Below are 20,453 nucleotides of genomic sequence, written 5' to 3'. Positions count from 1 at the left end.
TTTCTAGGATTTATATGTATTAAAAAAAAGGAAGCTGATCGGCAAATTATTAGAATTGTATTTTCCTTATTCTTCATACAGCTACGAGTTTGAGTCTCAAGAAGCATCCAAACCGTATCTCGCCTGAAGCTCATTCACTGAAATGCCTTTTACGGTGTCTCCGGCAAACTTGACAGGAATTACTTCTTCAAAAAAAGGGCCGAATCTTAATATCTTCCCTCAACTGAAGCCCAGAGTGACTGAAGATCCATCTCATTCGCATTCAATTTCGCTACAGCTGTCACAACTTGCCGGGCTGTGTTTAAAAAGCCACCAGCTTTATCCCCAACGATCGCGTCACAGTCTGCCCTTCATTTTCTTTCAATTCCGCCCGTACTATTTCTCCCCGGGCATCGATCCGGGTGTCCAGAGTCCATTAGCCGTCTACATCCGCCAGGCGTGTCAATGGGGTGGCTTGGAGGCACTGTCGGAAGACAGACAAACATTTGGAGAAGTGGCGTGGACTTCTGGGAGAATCCGGAGAGTTTAGAAAATGTTCATTGTGCCTTGGAAAAGTAGAGTCATCGTTGAGGAAGAAAAGTGAAAAATCTGCCAAGCTTTATTGACTCAATACAAATGCAAGAAGATTGCGGCAAAGTTTGCATGCAGGCAGAGATGAATGATTGTCCTTTTTGCGGAAAATAAACATTATTCTTGCATTTGCACAAAAACGGTCTTAGAAACTTAAAGAAAACTCTCATACATGTCATTCGTATTTTCTTTCGAATCGCTGCAAGCAAATGACTGGTGGACATACAACTTTCCTTGAGATTTTGGTTTAACTTCAATAAGCGAAGGCAAGTTATTTGAATGTGTGCTTATATATTACATTGAGAAGACGGCGGAAGAGAGAAATGTATAAAGAAGATAACTAGATTTTGCATTTCCAAAATTGCGCTTATAGATGGTTATATAGTTGGTTGAGAGAGAGAGACAGAGACAGACAGACAGAGAGAGAGAGACATACAGACAGTCAGACAAACAGACAGAGAAAGTGACAGATGTTTATATAGCTTGTCATCTGTATGTGACACCATGCAGATAACACCGGTTAAAAGCGGATGTAATTTTCCAATGTAAAAATCATTACTCTCTCTCTCTCTCTCTCTCTCTCTCTCTCTCTCTCTCTCTCTCTCTCTCTCTCTCTCTCTCTCTCTCTCTCTCTCTCTCTCTCTCTCTCTCTCTCTCTCTCCCTTTCTCTCTCACTCTCTCTCACTCACTCTCTGTCCCTCCCCCTTCCTTTGCCGAAACCCGTGCCTCCTCATCATTAGTGGTCCTAGTATAATGATATCTTCCTCCAATCTATGACTATTTAACCTATTTTTATCAGGAAAACATCTGTTACAAGGCTAGTCATGACATCGTTCAGCTACTTTTGAGCCTATTCAATATTTCCCGGTCAAACCAAATATATGAAGCAAAGTGTCTGGTGGGAGAGACTGTGTAGGGCTTTTGATCTGCTGCTACTGGCGTCTATCGTCCAATCAAATCGCCATTATGCTAAGGGCGTGGAGATTGTTATGGCCTCTTCACACTTCGTGATTTACACACACTTCCGCAAAGTAGTACTTGACCTGATGACTGAGGTTCTTCAGCTAAAAATGAGTGCGACAAAAACTTCATGGGTAGTAGTTTCCAGTGCTTGAGCTGTACTATGGTCTCAGGTTGAAGTTGCTTCTTTATCTATAGCCCTGCACAATATTGAGAAAAGGTAAGTTTGACTATCACATTCAACCCTTTCTCTCTCTCTCTCTCTCTCTCTCTCTCTCTCTCTCTCTCTCTCTCTCTCTCTCTCTCTCTCTCTCTCTCTCTCTCTCTCTCTCTCTCTCTCTCTCGCGCGCTCTCTCTCTCACTCTCTCTCTCGCGGTATCTCTCTCTCTCTCTCTCTCTCTCTCTCTCTCTCTCTCTCTCTCTCTCTCTCTCTCTCTCTCTCTCTCTCTCTCTCTCTTTGTATTAACAGACAAACAAACAGGAAGATGTCCAAAGGGATCTTTGGATGTTTGTTTTGCGTGTCTATAAGTCATTCCTGCGTGATTATATATGTCCACCAGCTAATGTTTATTTTAAGAAGATATTTGTCAGTGCAGCAAGGTCGAACTTGTATCATTCGGTGTTCTTTTGTTCGTGCGGTTCTTTAAACAGCTATGCCACACAACACAAGACCTAAGTACGTATACCACTATAACACAGCAGTTAAGGCCATACGATCTTTCTCACACAAATACAAGTATGCGAATGTGGTCTACTTTCATCATATGTGAGATAGTTATGTATAGAAAATGTCATACTGGTAGACACGATATCTCGTAAGGTGATCATTACAGATTTTTGCTTTATATACACACCGGCGTATAGCTGGCGCTAACGCACTACAGGCACTTACATTGTAGGAATTATATATATAGAAATTTAAGACAGGCACGCACGACATCTCGCGAAGTGATTTTTACAGATTGCACTTTTATATATTGATAAAATGGCGGGCACTGCAGGCGTTCACATTGTCGAAAGTACTGCAAACTTACGTCATCGATATGAAAGACAGTCTGAGTATTTTTCATTAAGAATGAGGATGCACTTTTTCCCTCTTACGTCTAAAAAAAAGTACGGACCGCTTCTAGCCCTTACACATCCCTGTCATTGGTCGGGAAATTGAGGGGCGTCAAATCAGTTGTAAGTAGAGGTTACACGCCGAGTCTCAGTGATTATTAAAAATAATGGTCGAAGTTAGCGGATCATGAAAAATGCGAGCTTTAGCGAGCTTTTTCATGACCGCGAACTGAGACCATTATTTTTTATAATCACTGAGACGAGGTGTGTAACCTCTTTATTCCTCCTTTCTTCAGTTATTCAAAGAAAAGAGGAGGTTTTTTGCGAAAGTTTGATCGAATCCTATTCACTCAACCAGTCAACCTGCGCAGGCGATCGATTAATGCGCGGTTGTATAGTTCCGTGCAAATCATTCCATTCTGTTAACACTTCTTGTCAGTTTTCCTATTTTGGACTAAAATCAAGTACACAGATATGCTGTTATTCTGCTGTGGCGGCAAAGGCAGATATTGTGTGTTCTGTATATGTTTTGGTATCGCTTAGGATAATGTTCTTTCGTCAAATGGGACTAGCAGACGAACTTTTGCACCCGTGTTCCAACGTTAAAAACTGTATGAAGTTCAGTTTTCTGGGGAAAATAGTGTATGAAACCGCTTTATGTTGTTTAAATTGATGAGATGTGTGCATTTGGTTGCGTGTGATCTGTTTATTAAATGAAATATTGTTGAAAACTGACCGTCGGATTGCAGTCTGTTGTCGAAGAAACTGAGTGAAAAGAAGGGGAACTACTCTTGTCGCTAGACAAAGTATGAGTTACTTGCCTTGCGGGAAATTGCTTGTGATGAACGTTTGAGCACGGCAAATCTAGATTCAGAAAACAACCGAACTCATGGATTTTATATGAAGATTCATGTGTTCAGGCCTGTAGTTGTTAATTTAAATGCGGTATGTTTGTATTGTTTGCTCCAGAGATGTATACTTCGTACGTTAGAGCGTTCGGAACTTTTCAGTCGCAAAAAGTAGTACCGAAACAGAACAACTTCTCAACCCATTGCACTATCGAGGATTCAGGCTGTTGCTGGGTCGTTATTTGTTTGGTTGCTGGGTCATTATCGAAAAATAACTACCCCTACAAGTTTACAGAGGTAAAGAAGCAGAGGGGGGAATAAGGTTGATTTACTTGCTGTGTGTTTAGTCCGAAAAGGTCAGCGGAATTTGTTCTTAAAGGGTAGGTTCATCGTTTAGAATCAATGTTTTGTCTTCTTACTAAAATGTTATCTACTAATCGAAAATAATCGAACTCCAACGTTTTGTGTGTGTGGAGAGTGGATCAACGACTTTTTGTTAAAAGAAAGATATCGTCGGTGAAGGGAAGGCTAATAAAGATGATTCCAACAGACGATCTGCACATTTTCTACTCAGGAGGTTGGGGGAGGGGGGGGGGGGAGGAGGGCATATAATCTTCGTCCTCCTTTTCTGGGGTTTTCCCATCATTTCATATCCTGCTTTTTTCTCCGTGTTTGTATTTTTAAATGAGATGAATGATGTTCTCTTATAGCTTTTTTTTTAATTCCTTAGTTAGAAGAATTATTGCATCAGTAACTCATCAGCGTATGTTTAATAGTTCATGCCGTGTCCCATCGGTTTAGTAGCAGCGAGGCCCGTCTCCTCGTTCCAGAGGTTTCTTCTTTTACAGCGTTGTTCTCAGGCCTCGGGCCTTCGGACATTTTGGGCATACTTTTTTGATCTGGGGAATTGTTCTCAGTCCTGGTGTCTGTCCAATAGTTCTGACATGTATGAGGTCTTCTGGCAAAGTAATCTGTTTGTAGTTAGGGCATGTTGTTCTCAGTCCTGGTGTCTGTCCAATAGTTCTGACAAATAGGAGGTCTTCTGCCAGAAGAGTTTTTTTATTGTCAGGATATTTTGACCATTACGTATTTTCAATCAAGGTCAAACTGGCCTATTGTCTTCTGAGTCTTGGAACAACAATGCTTTCGTACCGTTTTCATTTCGAGAATTCTGTCTATTTTCCCTGAACGACAGGACAGAGAATGTTGCGTATGACATCTCCTTTAATAACATCACCTAAATGATTCCGTGGATCTGTGCAACTCCTAATGGCTATCGATTTAGAGTTGCAAGCCCGCGCCAAGAGAACAATACACCTAGGCAAGGAAAGGGAAGGGTTAGAATGGAAGAAAAGCGGGAAGGTTTTTCCCACGGGAATGTTCCACCACGGAAAACGGAGTCAGAAGTCTGCGAAAGACGAACCATTTGCATATTCAGCATTCAGCAAATCTCGCGCGGTAGAAGCGGAAAGAAAAGTATAACGGTTCCTGGTGCATATTTGCATACATCTAAAATAAAATTACGACTACTTCCCCAGCGAGGAAACGTTGGAGTTATTCGTAATGGAAAGTCCAGTGCGCTTTACGGTACATGTCGCATCTCATGAATGACCACTGTTGTTCATATTTCTTCAGGGAAGACGGATTGCACAAATAGTTATAACACAAGATGAGCAAAAATGAGAAGATTTGACTAGAATGCGAGGAACAGGGAAGAATAGAAACAAAAACCTAGAGATGGACAAGCACTGCTAATCTCAGGCCACGGTCTTCTGTCATTTACCCATACCTGAATATTGTTTAATCTGATGTATTGTTTTGAACCCAGGCTGGTCGAACGTCCGATCGTTTTGATAAGTTGGATGTCCTTTGACACAACAATTTTTGGGGGGTCCGGACATTTTGACCGATACATATTTTGAATTCAGAAACCCACTGGCCTATTGTTTTTTGTGACTGAGAACAACACTGGGACAAGTAGTTAGCCATTGACATTAACGGACGGAGAGAGAACGATACAGTGAAGAACACAAAACAATAATGTAATAAACGCACAGGCTAGGTTGAACAATCACAAGGAGTCGTGAATGAACAGATTACATATGTAAAGTATGTGTAAACACCAGTTCCCTATTACGTTTTTGAAACTGTTGATTGCTTTCTTTAGGTGCGCTTTATGTTTTCTTCATGTGTATATTTATTCATCACGACAGCGGTGTTACTTTTTTTTTTTTTTTTTTTTTTTTTTTCGACCTCAGTTGCATGCAAGGCTGCTTCAACCCATCTTTTTTGCCTCTTTCGTCTTTTTTTTTTTTTTTTTTTTTTTTTTCTTTCTTTCTTTTTGGGCGGTGAGCATATCCTTCTTCGCTGGTCTTTTTTTTTTAATGAAATTTTAATTTTGTTTTCTTTTACATTACAGGTTACATTTCCATTAGATTACTTTTTAATTCAACAACAATTTAACTAATGTCTGCGTGTATGTGCGTGTGTGTGTGTGTGTGTGTGTGTGTGTGGACAGCGGTGTTACTGTTCATTCAATTTTGTGTGTTCAATTTCGATTTGTTTTTAAGCTGTCCTCTCGACCACAAGGAACGACTCTTGGTACTCATTGAAATAATATTACAGCATCGCACTCGTGGTGGTCTGAAGGTAAGGCTCACATTCACAAACTAGCCATGATGAATTCCTTTGACCACGTCGCAACTGCCTAGGAGACGGGGATGGCGTTGGAAAGAAAATAACAATTAATCAAATTGAGTAGAAGCGCCAGACACGATCCATCTTCACAGAGACTGAAATATGGGATTGCCCCTTCCCTGCTTCCATATAGGGATGGCTTTCAGAATCGGGCCGTTATTGTCTCGATAGTTCACAATGAAAATATTTGTCACAAACCGCAATGGCGACAGTCTGCTCTTTCGTTTAACCTTGTACAGGAAATGCAGAAACGAGAAATGAAGCGATGATTCTCATCTTGATATTTGAAGTAAAGAATCGCCACCGTATAATATTACGGAAGTAAAACCCATCAAATGAAAGTACAATGATAGGTGGTGAACCAATGATCCATTGAAAGAAACTTTCAACAGAGAAAATGAGTCAATAAGCTGTGGATTAAATGTCAGTTAGCTGTATCAAAAACCTTACAAAGTACCAGCATTTCTTGTTGAATTGTGCGTCCAAGAATTAAAAAAAATAGTTGCCCTGGAAACGAACTACTGCTTCCGCGGAAATATTGTGAAATCTTGCTGACATTTTCGAGCTTTCGCAGTCAAAGTAGCTTTTTGCTTCGACCAGTGAGAATGTTGCTGTTGTTGCGAGTTTAGGTGGAAACCGTTGTTCTCACAGAAGATGAAACACAGTCATTCACATAGTCTACCACCAGGCACAATCTGTGTTGTAGAAAACTATGTCTCTATTGATGTCACCTAAGTGTACCTTAGTATAACCTTCCAGTATTCCTCTTTGTCATCTTACGTAAGTATTCCTTATAAACAAGGGTACTTCACAAAGATTGATATGTTAGCGCCCAACAGTCAAGTGAACAAGATTAAAGCATTATGTTTAGTTTATTCCTTTCATTTTTAAGCGGACTCAGATTACAAAAAGAGCCATGTAGGACTATGTGTTTAGTCATGTTAAATGTAAAGCCTCCCTTGAGGTAACATTCATGCACACTGTCACGATCGGGTGACAGAGACCAAGAAAGCGTCACTCAGTGGAGTGCCTGTTCTGGGTCAATGTATGATAGAAAGCGCCTGTGCGTGATATTGGACACAGCAGAGTTTTTGCTGACAGTGCTCCCGAGCACGGATGTTTTGAAACGCACGAGCTTCACAGTGCAGGTTTCTGCTGTCATAGGGCTGACGGTTTTTTTCGCTGACAGCGCGCACGGGATTTTCAGGGATTGAGTTTCTCGTGTCTTTTTCCTGCTTGGGGAGGCAAAACTGTGTATAGCTGGACTGGTTTGGTGACAAGGTCAGTCACGTGTATTTGGCTAGGTGGTCTGTCAGAGACTCAAGGACGACACACTTGACACCCAGCGGCAGAAGGGGAAGGACCTAACACACAGTTACTAGAGTATGATGGTTTTTCACCGAGTATCATATTCGGCACTCTAGGGGAACTTCCACAAGTTATTCCTTTCCTCTGCCACGTATTTTGCTGAGGACAAGTCGTCACATTTCCTTCGTCGGCGATGGCTTTCGCATAAGGATTCGACAAGGGGTTCTGGACGTTTTGGGTCACTGTTGACGAACAGAGACTGTTCCAGGGAGGAGGCGGACTTTGCTTCCATTGAGAGTTACAATCATAGGCTTTTGAGGTAATAAATCATTATTTAACGCTGTTGATGAGTCTGTGTTGTGGAATGAAATACTCTCTGTTGTTCTTTCCAGGTTAGCGCATAATTTACTCTCTGTGACGCTAAAATACTAATCTGTATATGGTTTTTGCAGATAGGGAGAGAAGGACGGAAAATGGCTGTTTTGTTGTTGTAAAAAGTCAGTTTTGTGCAGGCCCACGTGCTCGATGAGATATTTAAAGATGACATGTTTTAAGGTGGTGGGTGAGGGGTAGCTGACATGTTTAGTGCACCGATGCTTTCTGTTTGCAGCCTTCCTTCGTTCGTTCGTTTCGTTCGTTCGTTACGTTCCCGTAACATCGGCACGGCTGACTCTGGCGGGAACTGTTGAGGCTACGCTAACCAGGAGACCGGCTAACCAGGAGACCGGCTAACCAGCGGACCGGCTAACCAGCGAACCGGCTAACCAGCGGACCGGCTAACCAGCGAACCGACTAACCAGCATACCGGCTAAGCAGCAGCAGCAGAGATAAAGCTAAGTGCACCATGTCGTACGCACCCCGTTGACCACCGTTGTCTTTTCGTATCTATGATTTCATTGGAGTAGTGACAACGTGGGGTGTGGACACCTGCACGAACTAGAGCTTTTCGAACAGAACATTCTCATTTAACTATATTTACACGGGTTCAGCGTGTTCCTATAATTTTCTACATACTACTGGCATTTTGTCAGTGAACACTGGTTTTTTACGTGTTGAGAACGTAAAAGGAACATTTTGAGTGAAGGCTCGAGGGAGGTGGAGAGTTTATACATAAACAGGCGTCTGAAACTTATACTTTTGTTGACTCTATTTAATTGTATGCCTGCGAGAGTGGATCGTGGTGTGGTTAGTTAATTAGTAGTAATTAACCGGTTCATAATCACCTTGAGTGATATATTGAAACGTGACACATGGGGGCCAAGCCGGGATCTACTCAGTTAATTTCCAACTGATAAAGACCCACCAATTAAGGATAACTAAGAGCAGATAATCTCGTCAGTGCTCGACTTATTTTCTGCTTGGTGCCACCCTTTTTTGTATAGTTTTGATCATATACCACACCTTAAGCGATTCACATCTTGCAGGAAATGTAAATTGTAATTTGTGAGTTATTGTATGCGCTAACTGTGATTACCTCCCTTTCCTTTGTTTGTGAATCTTTGTTGTTGTACGTTCAGAGTTTTCCGTTGCAGAGAGCTGAGCGGGGTTAGCGGATTTGTTATTCGTTTTACTCAGTTTTCTCTACATTGTTGTTTCGCATTCCGTAACAGGTTACATTTTCTACCGTCTTGTTTTACTTGGATTTTTCTCCATATTTTGACTTTGTTGGAATTTTGGGGGGGAAGGGTCCGAGGACTTCTGTCCTAACCAAGGCTGTGGGAGACCCTCTGTTTCACCGCAAAAAGCAGCCGATAAAGTAGGCCACGGCTGTGGGAAACACTTTGTTTCACCGCAGAAAGCAGCCATAAAGTAGGCTACGCGATTTGTTCTACACCGTTTGGATTTTTCTTCTGCATTTTCCGGTTGCTGGATTTTTGTATCCACCGCTTTCGTCACCGCGTATTCTAGCTATAGCTGCGTTAGACTTACTTTTGTGATAAAGCTTTGCTAAAACTAACCATGGCTACAGGGGGATCTCCGACGAGGAGAATAACTTTCGAGACTCCTGGCAGTGAGCAACCGACTGAGCGAGACGCACGCGTTAGAGCCCGAAGCGTTCTAAAACGCTTAGAAGTGGAACGGAAGGAAGAATTTGAGCGACTGACAAGAAAAGAAGAACGTGACAGACAGGACAAGAAGGACGAACTTGACAGACAAGAAAGAGAACGACAGGCCGAACGACAGGCAGAACGAGACAGACAGGAAAGGAAAGACGAACGTGACAGACAGGACAAGAAAGAGAAAGACGAACTTGACAGACAAGAAAGAGAACGACAGGCCGAACGTGACAGACAAGAAAAGAAAGACGAACGTGACAGACTAGACCGGAAGGAACAGGCGGATCGCGATCTCCAGCTAGAACTAGCTAGGCTACAGGCCGAGAAGGGTACGCTTACTCAGGCTAGCGCGCCGACGTTTGTTGCCGACCGTACGAGACTGCCGACGTTCGACGATGACAAGGACGAGCTCGACGACTTTTTACGCCGGTTTGAGCGCATTGCATCCGACCAGAAGTGGGAAGAGGCCACGTGGGCTAGCCGCCTTAGCACCTGCTTAAAAGGACGCGCATTGCAGCTCTACAACGCTTTGGACGACGACGAGGCGAGAGACTATCAGGCACTAAAGAAGGCGTTACTCCAGCGCTTCAACCTGACTGCGGAAGCCTACAGACGACGTCTGCGTAACAGCAAGAGACTGAGCGGCGAGCTGAGTCATCAGTTTGTGGCACGCCTTAACCTCTACCTGCGGCGCTGGGTGGAGATGGCCGAAAAGGACTGGACCGTCAACGACCTTGCCGACCTCATAGTCATGGAACAACTGATGTCCAGCCTGCGACCTGAGGTGGTGACCTTCGTGCAGGAGCACCAGCCCAAGACTACTCAGGAGGCAGCCGACTGGATCAGAGTGCACGAGGACGCCCAGGCGATCTCCGGCAAATCTTCAGGCTCACGGCCAGGAAAAACGGGAAATTCGGGTTCTTCAGGACCCAAGGACGGGAAGGACGATCAGGGACACAAGGGATCGAGTTCCAGAACTGACATCCAGTGTTACTACTGCAACAAGCGGGGCCACGTGAAGAAGGACTGCCACAAGAGACAGGCTGACCAGAAGGGCGTACACTTCGTTGGCAGTGAGGAGTTCAGGGACGTCACGAGCTCATGCACCATCCCACAACTCTGCGTTCCGTGCTCCAGGAAACATTTCCAGCCCCACTGCAACGTCTACGTTAACGGAGTGAAGGGCGAAGGTCTGCGGGACACAGGGGCAGACATGATAGTGGTTCGGGCGAGTCTAGTTCCAGCCATGGCCTACACAGGAGACAGCATCAGGGTGAGAATGGCCGAGGCATCTCACGCTTACGACTTGAACACGGCAGTGATCAAGGTCGTAACCCCGTTGTTCACGGGGACCATTGTGGCCGTCGTCATGGACGATCCTCCATGCGACCTGCTCATTGGAAACCGGGTTCAGTTTGTGGACGGCGTCACCAGGGAGGTTCCCGTTTATCGGTCTCCCGACGTCATTTCAGTGCTCACGCGGGCACAGGCGGAGCGAGAGGACAAACCTCTCAAACCCCTACCTGCTGCACGAGCTGCCCTGGGGAACGTGACCCCCGCGCTTCTCGCGAAGGCTCAGGATTCTGACCCGACCTTAGCTACTCCTCGGGAGCACGCGAAGTCGGGGAAGGTGAAGCTGAGCGGGAAGCATGGGAGGTCAAAGTTCCTCAGGGACAAGAAGTTGCTCTACCGTGAGTTCAGCAACCAAGAAGGTACATTCAAACAGGTTGTCGTGCCTCGCGAGTTTCGCGAGGGTGTCATGGCAACGGCACACGACTCGATTCTGGGAGGTCATCTTGGTACCAAGAAGACCACGGATCGTGTCTGGCGCCACTTTTACTGGCCAGGCATCTGCACGGATGTCCGACGTTTCTGTGCGTCCTGCGATAAGTGCCAGAAGGTGGTTGCCAAAGGAAGGGTGAGGAAGGTCCCCTTAGAGAAGATGCCGCTCATCGACGAACCCTTTCGTCGGGTGGCAGTGGACATCATCGGGCCCATCTTGCCTGCGTCTGAGGACGGAAACAGATACATTTTGACCATGGTGGACTACGCTACTCGATACCCAGAGGCGATCCCTCTGAAATCGATTGAAGCCACGCGAGTAGCTGAGGCTCTGGTTACTATGTGGTCCCGGCTGGGAATTCCATCAGAGGTACTCACCGACAGAGGCACGCAGTTCACGGGAGGAGTGATGGCGGAGGCAGCACGACTGCTATCACTGGAGCAGCACTTCACCACTCCTTACCATGCTCAGTGCAACGGACTGGTGGAAAGGTTCAATGGCACCTTGAAGACCATGCTGAGGAAACTAGCTCAGGAGAAACCACGCACGTGGGACAGGTACATCCCAGCATTGCTTTTTGCATACCGCGAGGTTCCTCAGGAGAGCTTGGGTTTTTCCCCATTTGAGTTGTTGTACGGCAGACAGGTACGCGGTCCCATGGCTATCCTGCGTCAAGCTTGGACGGACGAAGAAGCTGACGAGGAGGTGCAGACGACAGCGACCTACATCGTAGAACTCAGGAACAGGATTGAAGAGACCTGCAAATTGGCTCAAGAGAACCTGGGAAGAGCAGCACAGCGTTACGCGCGAGGATTCGACCGCAAGGCACGGCCGCGCAGCTTCAAGATTGGAGAACGGGTGTTGCTACTTCTACCTGTCAAACACAACAAGCTACAACTGCAGTGGCAAGGACCTTTTGAGGTGACAGCGAAAGTGGGCCAAAACGACTACAGGATCATGATGCACGGGAAAGCACGCCTGTACCACGCCAACCTGCTGCGCGCCTACATAGAGAGGACAGCCTACGGGGAGAAGAACAAAGACCAGAAGAACAAAGACAAGAAGACAGAGAAGGTTGCAGTTATCAGGGGTGAAACGAGGGGTTGCTCGTTCTTGAGGACGACCTTTCTGTCTGGAAACAGACCATCAACCTCTGCAATATCTTCAGGTTGCAAGGTTGGCAAACGCCAGACTTATGCGCTGGGCGTTGATTCTCCAACCGTACCAATTCACGGTACGCGTCATTCCGGGCGCCAACAATGTTGGAGCTGACTTTCTCTCTCGGGCTGTAGAGGAGAACATGACTGTGAGCGAAACCGAGGTTTCGTCTTGAAGAGGGGAGGTGTGTCACGATCGGGTGACAGAGACCAAGAAAGCGTCACTCAGTGGAGTGCCTGTTCTGGGTCAATGTATGATAGAAAGCGCCTGTGCGTGATATTGGACACAGCAGAGTTTTTGCTGACAGTGCTCCCGAGCACGGATGTTTTGAAACGCACGAGCTTCACAGTGCAGGTTTCTGCTGTCATAGGGCTGACGGTTTTTTTCGCTGACAGCGCGCACGGGATTTTCAGGGATTGAGTTTCTCGTGTCTTTTTCCTGCTTGGGGAGGCAAAACTGTGTATAGCTGGACTGGTTTGGTGACAAGGTCAGTCACGTGTATTTGGCTAGGTGGTCTGTCAGAGACTCAAGGACGACACACTTGACACCCAGCGGCAGAAGGGGAAGGACCTAACACACAGTTACTAGAGTATGATGGTTTTTCACCGAGTATCATATTCGGCACTCTAGGGGAACTTCCACAAGTTATTCCTTTCCTCTGCCACGTATTTTGCTGAGGACAAGTCGTCACATTTCCTTCGTCGGCGATGGCTTTCGCATAAGGATTCGACAAGGGGTTCTGGACGTTTTGGGTCACTGTTGACGAACAGAGACTGTTCCAGGGAGGAGGCGGACTTTGCTTCCATTGAGAGTTACAATCATAGGCTTTTGAGGTAATAAATCATTATTTAACGCTGTTGATGAGTCTGTGTTGTGGAATGAAATACTCTCTGTTGTTCTTTCCAGGTTAGCGCATAATTTACTCTCTGTGACGCTAAAATACTAATCTGTATATGGTTTTTGCAGATAGGGAGAGAAGGACGGAAAATGGCTGTTTTGTTGTTGTAAAAAGTCAGTTTTGTGCAGGCCCACGTGCTCGATGAGATATTTAAAGATGACATGTTTTAAGGTGGTGGGTGAGGGGTAGCTGACATGTTTAGTGCACCGATGCTTTCTGTTTGCAGCCTTCCTTCGTTCGTTCGTTTCGTTCGTTCGTTACGTTCCCGTAACATCGGCACGGCTGACTCTGGCGGGAACTGTTGAGGCTACGCTAACCAGGAGACCGGCTAACCAGGAGACCGGCTAACCAGCGGACCGGCTAACCAGCGAACCGGCTAACCAGCGGACCGGCTAACCAGCGAACCGACTAACCAGCATACCGGCTAAGCAGCAGCAGCAGAGATAAAGCTAAGTGCACCATGTCGTACGCACCCCGTTGACCACCGTTGTCTTTTCGTATCTATGATTTCATTGGAGTAGTGACAACGTGGGGTGTGGACACCTGCACGAACTAGAGCTTTTCGAACAGAACATTCTCATTTAACTATATTTACACGGGTTCAGCGTGTTCCTATAATTTTCTACATACTACTGGCATTTTGTCAGTGAACACTGGTTTTTTACGTGTTGAGAACGTAAAAGGAACATTTTGAGTGAAGGCTCGAGGGAGGTGGAGAGTTTATACATAAACAGGCGTCTGAAACTTATACTTTTGTTGACTCTATTTAATTGTATGCCTGCGAGAGTGGATCGTGGTGTGGTTAGTTAATTAGTAGTAATTAACCGGTTCATAATCACCTTGAGTGATATATTGAAACGTGACACACACATGGTGTGTGTGTGTCGGTGACTTTAAGTCTCCGTGTGTGTGAATGAGTGTATGTGCGCCTTGAGTCGCCTGTTGGTGAGATATGTGCGCGTTATAAATATTCGTATTATTATTATTATTATTACTTTATTCCAGCCTGTACCCCCTCCTCACGAACGTATTACATTTTTAGAGCAACTTTTGTTCTTTTGTTGTTCTTGGTGGGCTTTGTTGTTGTTCTGATCTCTTCTTTTTTTTCAAGACGATGCAATTAACTTTTAATGCGATGACGAAGGTTGTTTCCTCTTTGGCGAAACAAAAACAGGCAGCATTAGAAACCTCCTTTGAACAGAACATATCAAGTGAAAAAGTCATCCAGACATCCTTAACCCCTAACCAAAAAAAAGATCTCACATCTTACATGCCTTGCAACGAGTTTTCCCGAAATCCTGGTCGTTGAAAGGTTAAAGCTTCCAACTTGAAATAAAACTCCAGAGATTCACTTTAATCGGTGTTTACTGCCTCAGTCAAGTTCTTCAAGTGGCTCAGCGGATCGATGGCATTGTCTGCGAGTGAGAGCCGTTGAAGCCGTTGTGGAGTGTTTCTAAACAAGACACTGACCTTTGCAGGCAGCTGCCATTTCGCAGACGACAGTTCCCATTCTCCCCTCCAGGGGGCGGGGTGTTGGTGAATAATGTATCGCGGGTTCGCTTGATTAAAATGTTCCATGTTGTTGACCCTCCCCTCGGCAATATTTGGTAGGGCAGAAGAGAGGGGGGGGGGGTCTACGATAATTGTGTGCGTGCATGCGTGCACTTATTGTATCTTTCTGCATGTCTGTTTGAGTATGTGTCTGTCTGCCTGCCTGCCTGTCTGTCTGTCTGTTTGTCTGTCTGTCTGTCTGTTTGTCGATGTATCTGTCTGTCTAACTGTCGCAGTATGATAGTACCGTACTGCAAAGTAACCGACCAGGTTGTATCTTACTGCGACCGATGATAGCCCGTTATGCTCGAGCTCATGCCTGCATGTATCTACCAATTCTCGTTTATTTGGAAAGCAGTGCATTATCTTACCAAGCCTAGACCAATAGACCTGAAATCTGTCACTGCAGCTGTATGTACAAGGTGATTCTGCCACAGAAGAACTGAACGAGTCATTGAAAGTGACAGGGACTGTCTCGCGGGCGGAAGTTACAAGGAAATGACGCTAACAGGGACTCGACCAAGGGAGGTAACAAGGAGTGCCAGCGGAAGCAGGCAGGACAAACCTGTCAGAGGCATTTCCAGGCTCGCTTAGCAGTACCATCATTACACGCCAAAAATTCCGACGTGATTTGATTGAAATATCAGTCGTCCCTGCCTGTTTGTGAAAAGAACGGAAGAAAATTGGTGACAAGAAGCGAGAAAAGGGTCAGCAAACAAACAATGCTCATTCAAAGAGAAGCATGGACAGCGGTTGAAAATATTCGATTCGCGTGTTGAATTTTTGCCAAAAGCAAGTGCCATCGAATAGGGATGTTTAACGTACGCAACAGTAATCAAACTAAGTACATCACATGCGAGCTTCGTGAGCAGAAGGATATCTCTTAATTCCACAATGTTTTACAGTCGGCCGGTTATTACATGAGTCGCTTTATCCGGAGTTATTGGTAAAACGTTTAAGGTGGGCTTTTCGGTGTGTTTTTTTTAAACCACACCGAAGAAACAAAAAGCCTTTTAAAGAATAAAAAAAAGACATTTATTTCACTATTTTCACTATTCATTAATCTTCCCTAATCAATAACCATCAAATTATTTGGAGACTCCAGAAGCTTCTGGAAATGAGGGTTTCAATTGTTTGGGTTTCGCAGTACAAAAAGATAATTTCCTCCTATTATTTCATGGTTCAGTTGTACCGTCAGTTTCAGCCCCAATTAACTTTGTTTGCAATATCCACAGTATGTGTTTTCGTATTGTAAATGTTCATCACTTTTAGGGCGATATTTCCATTTGTCATCATTTTCACGAGTTTTCATTCACAAACACCTGGGAAATAAATCTCATGTTCCCCATGCAATAAATCGAGGTGGTGAATGGGTTTGAGCTTTCAGGTGAAACGTGGATTGTCAAAGTAAAAGCCAATCAGGCTGATTGTTTGATGTGTGGAACCATCGCGGCTTTGGATTTGTGTTTCCGAGGACAATGATTGTAAGCATTCACTCTCAAAGACCCAATCAATGTTGATAATTACCGCGGCGACTCATGGTCAATTTGCAACTTATCTCTGTAATCGCAAAATCCACAACGAAAAGTCATAAACACTTAAAAAGAAAAGAAATATGCTCAACACTTACTGAACTCACAGGTATGATCGCAGCTCTGTACATTTTCAGACTGGAAGAAAAGCGTCAACAAGCTACGTTTGACGTCACATACAAGGTTGACGTGTTATCTCGAGCTACTGTGACGATGCTTTGTGGCCCGGAGTTGGATTCTAAAAATTCGTCTCCCTGTGGGTTATTGTGCATTTTGTTGCACAACCAAAATGATGACAAAAACGATGTTTGGTGGCTTGTTGTCAGACCAGCATTTTGTTGTTGGTCCTCGGGGAGCATATCGCCTTTTGTCTCATATTTATCAACCGCGGCCTTCGGCCTTGGTCGATAAAGATGAAACAAAAGACGATATGGTCCCCTTGGACCAACAAAAAAGCTGGTCTGTCAACAAGCCACCAAACATCTTATATTGTCTGCCTCGCATTATTTAGATCCTTTTGTGTTAAAAGTTACTGAAAATGAAAGGTCGATGCTCTTTCAAAAAGAGAGAACGCAAGAGTGTAACATAAAAGAAATCATATTGTAATTCAATCAAGTTGGCGTTTTAATGAAACAGATCCTGTGATTGGTCAGAATGCCCCAACTCATTAAAAATTACCGGTCATTAATTGTCGATAACCACTTGCTAAAAAATCCATTAACAGCCTGCTGGCGAGGCGCATTGATACAGCCTCAACTAGTCTCGGTTAGCTTTGAGGGTCATTTTACAAGTAGGAAATAGGAAGGCCAACGAAATACCGAGACCATAAGCTATGCGAAGTGATGACGTCGAATACGTGACGTATGTTGATGCATGAATTCTTCCGGACTACGTCGGTCAATTCCAAAGATCGCTCTTGTGATGAAAAGAATTTGTTTTAGAGTTTGCTGTTCAGAAACCCGTCAAAAAAGAAGGGAAAATGTGTGTGAAAGAAAACAAAACAGGAGCAGAGTGATACGATAGGAATACAGAGACATATTTCTTGGGACTTGACCCTTGCAGGTAGGTGGACTGAAAATAGTGTGTGAACAGAACAGAACCAATTCTGTCTGTTTACAACCGCATGAAAGCAGGAAAGAGATCGTCGTCAGATTGAATTACAATAACATTAACATGCTTCCATTTGAAACTTCTCGGTCTTCATCGTGGATTGACGCCCTCCCAAAGTCTAATTGAAGCCCTCCGTCGCTTCGCTCCGTCGGGCTTCAATTACCTTTGGTCGGGCGTCAATCCCCGATGAAGACCGAGAAGTTTCAAATGGAAGCATGTTAATGTGTAAATGTACAAAAATTCGTTTTTGGTGCTACCTTCTGTTTTTGCCCCATTTACCGTTGATTGTTTGATCATAATTATGTTGTATACTCATATCCGTGCAAGTGGATAAATGCCAAAAGTAACAGAAGAGTTCACAGGAGTAAAACAGTGGAGAGAGGGGGGGGGAGGGGGGGGGGAGAGAGAATCATATGCAGAATAAGATCGTTCCAATTTAGTTCACAGCAAATGTCCAAGCCTGCATGCCTTACTGCCCTACATAACACATGAAACAAAACATTTTACTTTACCAAAAATCGATGGTTTTGCTCGACTTTACAAAAGCTTTGCGGCATGAAAACGGACCAAGCAGCTTTTCATTCAGTTTTAATGGAAATGCACCGACAGAAAGTGGAACCAGTGAAAATGAATCCACCATTGCAAGGTCCAAGAGGGCTAGACTGGGAGCGCTCCATTCAGGAAGGATCCATTTGATTGCCATGGTATCAACAAAGACCGGACAGAACAGTCTCATCACCGGTCGATGAGGTCCATTACGTGTCACGTGTGGCTTTCATTTCACTTTGACGACTTGGACTTCATGCCAGGAATTACGCTAAACAGTCGGCCATGTGCCCAAGATTGAGTTATGCTTTTGTGCTTTAGCCTTGGAGGTGGGAGAAGATTATGCTGAAAGATTTAGCTGTTGCATTTTACTTGCTACTGCTGCAGCTGAACCTGCTGTTAAAGAAAGGGAAGGGGGAGGGTGGGAAGAGGAACAAGTGTGAGGAGAATGAAACAGTTTGGCTCAGCCATCGGTTCTAAAAACTAGATCTCTGTCTTTGTTTATGTCTGTCTGTCTGTCTGTCTGTCTGTCTGTCTGTCTGTCTGTCTGTCTGTCTGTCTGTCTGTCTGTCTGTCTCTCTCTCTCTCTTTCTCTCTCTCTCTCTCTCTCTCTCTCTGTCTCTCTCCCTGTCTCTGTATATGTCTCTCTGTCTCTCTGTCTCTCTCTGTCTCTCTGTCTCTGTCTCTGTCTCTCTGTCTCTCTATCTCTCTTTCTCTCTCAATCTCTGTCTGTCTCTCTTTGTCTCTGTCTCTGTCTCTGTCTCTCTCTCTCTGTCTCTCTCTGTCTGTCTGTCTCTGTCTCTGTCTCTCTCTGTCTCTCTCTCTCTCTGTCTCTGTCTCTGTCTGTCTCTCTCTGTCTGTCTGTCTCTGTCTCTGTCTCTGTCTCTGTCTCTCTCTCTCTCTCTCTCTGTCTCTCTCTCTCTCTCTGTCTCTCTCTGTCTCTCTCTCTCTCTTTCTCTCTGTCTCTCTGTCTCTCTCTGTCTGTCTGTCTCTGTCTCTGTCTCTGTCTCTCTCTGTCTCTGTCTCTCTCTCTCTCTCTCTCTCTCTCTCTCTCTCTCTCTCTCTCTCTGTGCTTCTCAGCCATATCCCCTCTCCTTGTTCCACCTCCTTTACATTTCCCCTTCCCCTCGAACTTCCCTTCTGTAACGAAGCCCTAATGATGTCACAGAAGCTGACGTATGAAAACCTCCCCGTGTTACACTCTCAAGGGACATCACTCACTTCCGGCAGCTGGTTTTGCTGAACAGTGGCTCATGTCCCCTCTTCTCCTTCCACAATCAATATGTCTGAGAGAGTTAGAGTCCAAAGATTCCCCGCTTTTACAAGGATGACAGCAAGAAATGGGATTACAGAGATGTTGCTTTTCAATTACATCGTTGGACACTTTCCGAGGCTCTGTAACCCACTATTTATCCTCGCGTGGTGTCCTTTTAACAATGCATGCTTTGTACTAGGAGAGATAATACTGAATGAACACACACACGTACGCACGCATGCACACACACACACACATACACACACACACACACACACACACACACACACACACACACACACACACACACACACCGGGTTGAAGAGGGCAGTTCACATAGGTTGGTCTGTGCAGCAACCGGTGTCCAGGCAGAATAGACTTCAAAAGCCGTTAGGCTACGACAGTGACAACCAGGAATCGATATATCTGTCGCCGTACTATCACTGCGTTCGGACATTATGCTAATCAACTCCACCGAGGAATTCCCACTAAGCCGGACTGTAGCTCGGGGTGGCGCACCGGTGATTTTCTGCTAAACTTGAAGTGTTTGAACTTTGGCAATCTAAATAGTGATGCAATTTTGGAACGTTGGCAGCCTCTTTGTTTTTGTTTTTGAATAGTGATGGTTATATGTTTTGTTGTGGAGTGTTAATTCTTCGTATCTAAAAATCTGTCTGTTTTTGATGGATTGGTTTTGTCATTCCAGAACTTGATTTTGTTTTGTTTTTTGTTACGTGTTTGCGTTTCGCCTTTGTGGAGGCCTGCATAGCTGCTACCTTGGAAAACCTTTTCCGTGCATGTTTTGACGACGTAAAACCCAGGGTTCGTTGGTAGGATTGCCAGCGTTTTGGTATTCTCTTTGATCTTCTTTCATCTTCTCGTTTCTCCAATTTCTTGTTTAACTTCTTGCTGTTTTTCTACCGTTGCAGCTGATTTTACAACCCCGTTGTTCAACACACATGGTTAATTCATTCTTGGGGTACCTTTAACATGCACAATGCGCTCTATGCACGGCAGACAAACTGGAACCTCAAAATGAGAAAATTCCCCACACCCAGTCCCATAACCTTTCTTTCTTAGCTCCTGCGAGGGAAAAATCGTTACGCCTGATATTAATTGGG

General features: G+C 44.8%; 1 protein-coding gene across 1 annotated transcript in view; it reads left to right on the top strand.

Moving 5' to 3' along the window:
- Nucleotides 1–1,729: 1,729 nt before the first annotated feature.
- The window catches only part of LOC138952988 (calmodulin), a 130,553-nt gene continuing 111,829 nt past the window's right edge, over nt 1,730–20,453 (top strand). Inside the window, exon 1 of the mRNA XM_070324756.1 lies at nt 1,730–1,750. The gene's annotated coding sequence lies outside the window, so the exon portion shown is untranslated. The remainder of the gene's footprint in view (nt 1,751–20,453) is intronic.

This window comes from Littorina saxatilis, linkage group LG17 (assembly GCF_037325665.1).
Source record: "Littorina saxatilis isolate snail1 linkage group LG17, US_GU_Lsax_2.0, whole genome shotgun sequence".
NCBI classification, from domain to species: domain Eukaryota; kingdom Metazoa; phylum Mollusca; class Gastropoda; order Littorinimorpha; family Littorinidae; genus Littorina; species Littorina saxatilis.
The sequence above is the reverse complement of the archived record's forward strand: the minus strand, read 5'-3'. Positions and strand labels throughout refer to the sequence as shown.